The sequence below is a fragment of the Rhincodon typus genome, chromosome 48 (genome assembly GCF_021869965.1).
Source record: "Rhincodon typus isolate 14 chromosome 48, sRhiTyp1.1, whole genome shotgun sequence".
In the NCBI taxonomy this organism is placed as follows: Eukaryota; Metazoa; Chordata; class Chondrichthyes; order Orectolobiformes; family Rhincodontidae; genus Rhincodon; species Rhincodon typus.
The window spans coordinates 8,130,983-8,138,854 of NC_063379.1; the positions used below are offsets into that span (position 1 = coordinate 8,130,983).

Genomic DNA, 7,872 nt, shown 5'->3' on the forward strand with positions numbered 1-7,872 from the left:
TACTGCATGCATTTGTTTTAGCTTTATTTATGAAAAGGAGGTTCTTTGGAGAAATGCATTTATAAGGATACTATACACTTGTGTCTTACATAGTCACATGACTTCTGTTGTAAGCTGCTCTGATTCGGAATAAGCAGCTATTTTCACTTTCCATGAGAAAAGGTTGATTCCTCTTAAAAGTTTAGAGGGATACTGGTGAATATAAGCAGGTTAAGCAGAGGTCCTAGTGTTGAACTGACATTTTAGCTCATGTCTGAGGCTATTAAGACATGCCTAATAGCCACAAAGAGGGTGCATTTGATACAGCAGACCTAATAGGAAGTAAAAAGAACCAATGCAGAGAGACTCAGATAGGGAGTAGAAGCCACAATTACTTTACTTCAATCCTATAGCATTTTCTGTCACCACACACTTTCTGCCATTGTCAATCTGCATTAAAATTCTCTGTCTGACATTTCAGCTGATCATTCGTTGTATACTTGTCTGAGTTCCACCCACTGATGAAATCAATCTGAACTGAGAGAAGTCTTTATTTAGAGAAAGGATGCCATTTCTGGTATAAATTAAATACAAATTAAATAGGCTTCACAAGTCTTCACCCAATTTAGCTGTAAAAATCTGAAAAATGTCTATCTCTCATGTCCTGTTCAGGATCTTGATTTTCTGCGACAATATGGAAAACTATTTTGATCTGCAGTATTATGAAAAATCCAAAACAATTAATTCATTTCTGAGTTTTAGCCAAACTCCAAAGGCAACTTTCAGGATTTCAGGAGTCAGGGAAAAGGAAAAGTTAAACCTTGTAGATTGAGAACTGCCAGAGTTCCTGAATCTTGTCCTCAACAGTTTCAGAATTGAGAACTTTCCCAAAAGGCACATCGTACAGGTTGTGGTAAATATCCAGAGAGGATGAGGAACCCATCTCCATCACAGTAGTCCAGAATAGGGTAACACACTCTGATTCACCTCATTCAAAATCCCTGTTAAAAATGAAAGTAGGACACAGAGTAGGAGCAGTTTGGTCTTGAGACCTCACTGTGAAACAGGCCAGATCGGCCACCGTCTGAGAGCACACTGAGCAAATGGCATTGCCTCAAGATAAAGGAACGTTTACAACAGCCTGTGCAACATAACCTCACCATGAGAAAATGGCCTTCAAAAGGAAGATTAAAGTCAAACACAGAATACAGGCTGGGAAGTTACATGAATCTTACCTTGAAATGCAGATTCTGTTTCCATTTACAATTTAAATGAAATCACTGTCACCAATCCCAAAGATGTTCCTTGTTTTCATTCAGCAAATCACAGTTTGGTAATTGGCGTTGATCCTTGTAATTTGAGACTAAAATAAACATAAAGCACTACAGATGCTGAAAATCTGAAACAAAAATAGACTGCTGCAGGTCTGGCAACATCTATAGAGAGAAAACAGATTTAGAATGCTGTCAGACCTGTTGTGCTTCTCCAGCTCTCTGTTTTTGCTTGCAATTTAAGACTTATGTCATATTTTTGTCTATTTTTAAAAAACATTAAAATAGAAATAACCAATTTAACAACTTGATCAACTGTGATCAAATGGAGTTACATTTGGTAAATACTGTTTTATGGTCAATTCAACTGGAGACAATTGTGGAAATGTATTTTTTACCTTCCTTCTGAAGCTATATGAAACACTACCAGTTCCCTGATGCTTGGGCTTTCTGTTCTCACAGTAAGCATCTGATGTTTCAATGCAGTGAGTACTAATCATCTCCAAAGATGAATATACTAATTATTTAAACTGCTGAAAGTGCTGTTGAACAGTGAGGAAATCATGTTGAATCTTACCAGAAATCGGCTAAATGTCATCTTTATCGAGTTTCTTGGAGGGCTTCACTCTACCAGGCAAGTTTTTCAGTGTGTTCGTCCCAAATCTGCCTCGTTGTCTATCTGCCATGCCCTATGGCATACATCTTGTCCATTGCTAGCTTACTTCTCCCATTTGCTGTAGTCAGAAGTAATTGACACTGCCATGAAGTTTCAGGATATTTCGTACTGGCACCATGTTTAAAAATGTCATTGTACCACCGGTCAGTGCTGGCAGACTAGAGCTGCCCATGGAGGACAAGGGGATGTTGGTGTCTTGCTTTATGGACAGGGACCTGGAGGTCCTGGTGGACAGGGTCATGCAGACAAGAGGCATAGGTTTCCCTAGGGACTGGCCAAGGAGGCCACAACACCAAATTCTGCCAGACTGGTCAGAGGTTCGTCCTGATTAGTTGTGTGACACATGACTCTGCACGCTACGGTCTGTTCCCCGAGACGGACACTGAGACAAACATTGACCAAGCCTCGATGAGCATCAACTCAGTGAAAGACGACATTTGGTCTGCCTGAAACTTATTGGTCTTCCAGAACAAGGAGTTCACCCTGACTGAATGTTGCAGACTGGCACATTCCAAGTTCCAGGATGCACTAAAGCTTGGGGCAGCTGCCACCAAGGCACAGTGGGGAAAGACCACCGTCTGATGTCTTTCTGCTTAAGTTAAGTGAGGATCTGTTCAGTTCTTGGACCCTCCCGTATCTCAATTATGTGGAAGTATAATCTTGCACAAGTAAGAGATGCCCTTGGTTTGTTTGTTGGATAGAATCAAACTCTAATGTTTGTTTGTTTCCTTGATATGCTACTGTACAGAACTGAACTGCGTTTCTGGCTATGTATTATATATATAAATAAAGATATTCTTTATGAATAAAGTGTATTTTTGAAATTTAAAAGAGGTTACGTTGAGAATGTGGACCCTTCATGGTAACCTCAGCTGGTGCAGGAATTGAACCTGCACTGCTGGCGTCACAAATGCAGCTATCCAACCCTCTGAGCTAACATACTCTTATAGCACTTGTGGCAGTGCTAGCATCCCTAACTCTGAGCCAGGAGGCATGGTTTCGAGTCCCAAATGTTTCAGTGGTGTGTAATAACATTTCTGGACAGGTTGATTAGAAAATATCTACCAATACAAGGGTACAGCTGTGGTTAGGATTCCTTGGCCAGGGCTGATGAGCTAGGAGTATACAAAGTGAGTCTCAGACTCCCGCCAGTTGACACCGTAGACTTTGCATTTCCTGCAGGCCCCACCTAACCTGACTATCTAAGTCTTCATCTGCCCACTTAATCAGCACCCCACCACCACCACAACCCCAGGCATATAAAGAAAACATGCCAGTTCTAGTAGTGCACTGTCTCTCCGTAGAAACCAGGGTGTCATTTAAGTCAGAGATAGTAGGAGCTGCAGATGCTGGAGAATCTGAGATAACAAGGTGTAGAGCTGGATGAACGCAGCAGGCCAAGCAGCATCAGAGGAGCAGGAAAGCTGACGTTTTGGGCCTAGACTGTTCTTTAGAAAATTCAGTCATTTCTGAAGAAGGGTCTAGACCCGAAACATCAGTTTTCCTGTTCCTCTGATGCTGCTTGGCCTGCTGTGTTCTGCTCCTATGATGCTGCTTGGCCTGCTGTGTTCATCCAGCTCTGCACCTTGTTGTCTCAGCTCTGCACCTTGTTATCTCTTTAACAGGTAACTTCATGTCTTCAAAAACCCTCCAGGTTTTTTCTATTACAGGACAACATTTGGGAAGGTGTAACAATGCCATGGCTGAAGGTTTGAACAGGAGAGAAGTTTTGATATCTTCAATTACAGTGGGAATGGACACAGGTATTTTCATAGAATCACTTGAAATATCGTTTCTGTCCTGGAAAAAGACTCCTGAACTCAAGCGAGAACTTTATATCGGAAGAGGCCACAGGCTTGGGGCTAAGCAGAATAAGGGAAGAAAGTGACCGCTCAGAATAGCCTAGTGGCTGGAATGAGGCTTGCCAAAGTGTCTTATTTATTTTTATGAACGTGCTTGAAAGCGTTCTTGCATACCTCTAAATTCTGAGGTGAGACCAGAAAGTGAGCCTTTTGGCTAAGAAGTAGAGACACTGCCCTCTGTGTCACTAGACCCCAGGACTGAATTACTTATTAATTGTCCTGTACATTTCCAAGGTGTCCTAAACAGCTGTGACAGTCATTCCAAATACAGGTGAAAGATCCTGCAAGGAGATGCACTTTCACTCAAAGCAATTTCTCACCCATGAGCCTAGCAGCATCAGCAGCAAGTGTGGGAGAGAAAAGGCCTCGGATTGGAAAAGCCACAAGCCTATATTATCCACCCTACCTTCATTCAGCCTGAGGCCTGGACATGAGGAACAGCAGGGGTTGAGGCTGCAAGGAATGAGAGGTAAGTGTGGTGGAAGATTGTAAGGGCCAGGATGTCAGGTGGGTGGGTGAAGGGAAGAAGCTGGGATTTAGTGAGCAGGGGCAGTGAGTGGTTGAGTGTGATTGTCCACATTCAGGTGCTATCCCTCTAAAGGACAGCCATTGATATGGTAGAATGGGGCTTCCTGAGTCACTGGAGAGAAGGAGGGTGCCGCGCTCGGTATGCATATGGGAGCATAGGAATAGGAGTGAGTGGTCGGTGAAGGAAAGTTTAGGAGTCAGAGTAAGCAATTGAAAACTTGTAAGTCATTTTAAGTTTTCTCTTTATATTCATGACAAAGCTACTGTTAGTTATGCATAGAGAGGAAAAATGTATGATCTGCCCAGTTGAGAGTGGTTTACTGATCTCAGACAACAAACAGGCATATGGTCTAGAGTGTATTGATCTGTGTAGTATGTGGTCACCATCTTCTTTTCTTCCTCTTGGTGTTTCTCCACCTTCTTGGCCTCGAAAGCAGCAGCTTGATGAGGACTACTTCTGGATGCCAAGCACTAATTGACTAAGCAACAGTGAAGGGACAGCAATTTCGTTCCAAGTTTTCAGGGTGTACGACTTGGAGGGGATCTTGTAGGTGGTTCCACGTATCTGATGACCTTGTCCTTCACGATGCTGGAGGTTGCAGGTTTGGAAGGTGCTGTCTAAGGAGCCTTGATGAGTTATTGCAGTGATTCTTGTCGATGGCGCAGACTGCTACCACTGGGTGTTTGTGGTGAAGGGAGTGAATTTTGAAGGTGATGGATGGGATGCAAAATGGGATGCTGATTTGACCTGACAAATGTCAAGCATTTTGAGTGTTGCACATTCAGGCAAGTTGGAGATTATTTCATCATATTCCTGACTTGTGCCTTGTCAGTGGTGGATGCTTTCTACATCTATCTATCCCTTTAAGAATATTGTAACTTTCTGAGAACATTGTTCATTCTTCTAATCACCAGAGAAAACCTGTCCAGTCTCTTCAATCACAATAACAAAATAAAATGTTGCTGGAAAAGCTCAGCAGGTATGGCAGCATCTGTGGAGGAGAAAACAGAGATAACGTTTCCTCAGAACCAGTCTCTTCAATCTCTCATTTATAGGACAGCCCCATCAACCCAGCAATCACTTTCGTGAAACTCCCTGCACTTCCTCTTAGGAAAATATGTCCTTCCTTAGGCCAGAGAACCTGCAGTGCACAAAGTGCTCCAGGTGAGATCTCACCTATATAAAGAAAACTTATCAGCTAGCACACCTTCTGAATTGCTTTTTGCACCTGCATGCTAAGGTTCAGTACCTTGTGAACAGGAATACAAACCTAGGTTTTTTTGGACCTCAACTTTTTCTAAATTCTACCGTTTAAGAAATGCTCTGCACGATCAGGCCTCCAACCAACGGAGATAACCTTGTACTAATTTACATTCTATTCTATTTCCCTTACACTTGTCTGCTCACTCAACTTATCTAAGTCCACCTGAAGCCTGTTTGCACCCTTCTCAATACTTGAAATCCCACTAATTTTTATGTCATCTCTAAATTTGTCCCCACGTCTGAATCATTGTGAACAGCAGGGACCCAAGCACTGATCCTTCTGGTCACAGCTCGACAACCTGAGAATGACTCACTTGATCTTACTAAATGGCAGCACAACTTAAGGGACCAATGGCTCCTTATTCATATCAACTATGGCATTGCTAGTCCATGTGTCGATTTACAAAAAGATGCCTGGAATATGGGGTGGGTGGTTAGTATTAGTGATCCGAGGGAAAGTATCACCAAATCTTCATGTTGAGTCCAGATTAAAATCAGCTGATTATTGAAACATTTCTTGATCATTGTCCACTTTTTCAAATGTTTTCTGATAACTGATTCAATTGCATACAAGTTGATCGTAGCTGTAAATAAAATCTGCAACAATTTATTCAATCATAAATACTAAATCATGACATGGTATTGGTAAATGTTGTAATGACAGTACAGCTAACATTGAGAACCGCTTTCTCTCTGTTCCAGTTGAAGGTATTCAGCAGAAACACAAGAAGATACTTCAGGTACAAACTGAAAAATTGAGTGAACACTATCCTAATAAAGGAGAAGGTGAAGAGTTTCCAGCTGGTTGATCGATACAATGCTCAGCTTTAATGTACGAGATTGGACATTTGTTGATGATGAACTGCTGGCAAGAGGCCGAGACCATGAAGAGTGGGGAGAAAAACATCTCTGGAGAGAACCGGAAAAAATACGAACTGATTAGTTGTTACAAAATTCCGTATCTGGGAGTACGGTAGCACTGATTAGAGTCCCAGGGATTGAATAAACAACAATGCTATGAGAGATTGTTCGTGACTGGGCGACTGGGAGAATATACACAGAATTTCAATTTGTTTTCAGTTTTAAATTCTGGAATTTGAACAGTATTAACTGTAGAATAAACCTGAGGATCCTGATGCTGGATCAGTATCCTTACTTTGCGAATGTTCTGGGAGAGGTCTGGAAGAATCCAGAGGGCTTGCTGTTTATATTTGATGGTTTGGATGAATTCAAAGACAGTATTGATTTTTTTGACCATCAGAGAAATAGAGATTCTCAGTTCATGTGCAGCAATCCTGAGTACAGGTATGAAGTGTCTGACATTGTGTGCAGTTTAATCTGGCACAAGCTGCTCCCAGGATGTTCATTGCTAGTGACAAGCTGTCCCACTGCATTCCATCTTATGAAAAAGGCTGAGATCAGTGTCTGTGCTGAAATCCTGGGATTTGTTGGTGATGAGCGGAAGGCATATTTTAGCAGGTTTTATTTTGAGGATCAAACAATGGCAGCAGCTGTTTTTGAAAACATGGAGGAGAACGTGATCCTGTATACGATGTGCTAAAACCCTTTGTACTGCTGGATCCTTGGTCTGACAGTGGGTCCTTTTTTCACAGAAAAAGACAGGAAACAGCAGCAAGTTCCCAAGACCATCACCCAACTATAATTCCTTTATAGTTTTATTCTGAATATTTATAATCTGAAAAATCATGGCTGAGAGATTGAAGAACCCTGTGATATGTTACTCAAGCTTGGTGAGATGGCCTTCACTGGAGTCTCCGAGAAGAAGATTGTGTTTAGGAATGGAGTTCCTGACTGGGTTCCTGATGGAACTTTTGAGAGAGAGATGATTCTGTCTGCAGTATGTTTTACACATTCCCACATCTCACCATCCAAGTGCTTGTAGCTGCTCTCGCACAATGCCTGACACCAGATCCCAGGGACACCCAGAAGCTCCTCAGTGAAGCCTACAGCAAGGAAGATGGGCAATTTGAGATATTTCTCCGTTTTTGTTTGGTCTGTCCTCTCCACAGGCAGTTCGGCCTTGGAGGAGTTTCTGAATCCATTTTTTTCATCAACCAACTTGCCAAGTGGTTGACTGGGTGAAGGAGAAGGTTAAAGAACAAACAGCAAGTGAAAGTGATAAACAGAAACTCCTGAGCGCATTGTTTGAGTCTCAGATCAAAGCACTGGCTAGGCCCACAGCAGGATTTCTAAAAGTGTTTCAACTTGATGGATTGAAGCTGGCCCCTGTGGACTGTGCGGTCACTTCTTGTGTCGATGAAATCTATGATA

At 42.1% G+C, this 7,872-nt stretch overlaps 1 pseudogene; it reads left to right on the plus strand.

Annotated features, from left to right (window-relative positions):
• The window catches only part of LOC125488030, a 7,857-nt pseudogene extending 220 nt beyond the window's left edge, over positions 1-7,637 (plus strand).
• Positions 7,638-7,872: the final 235 nt, after the last annotated feature.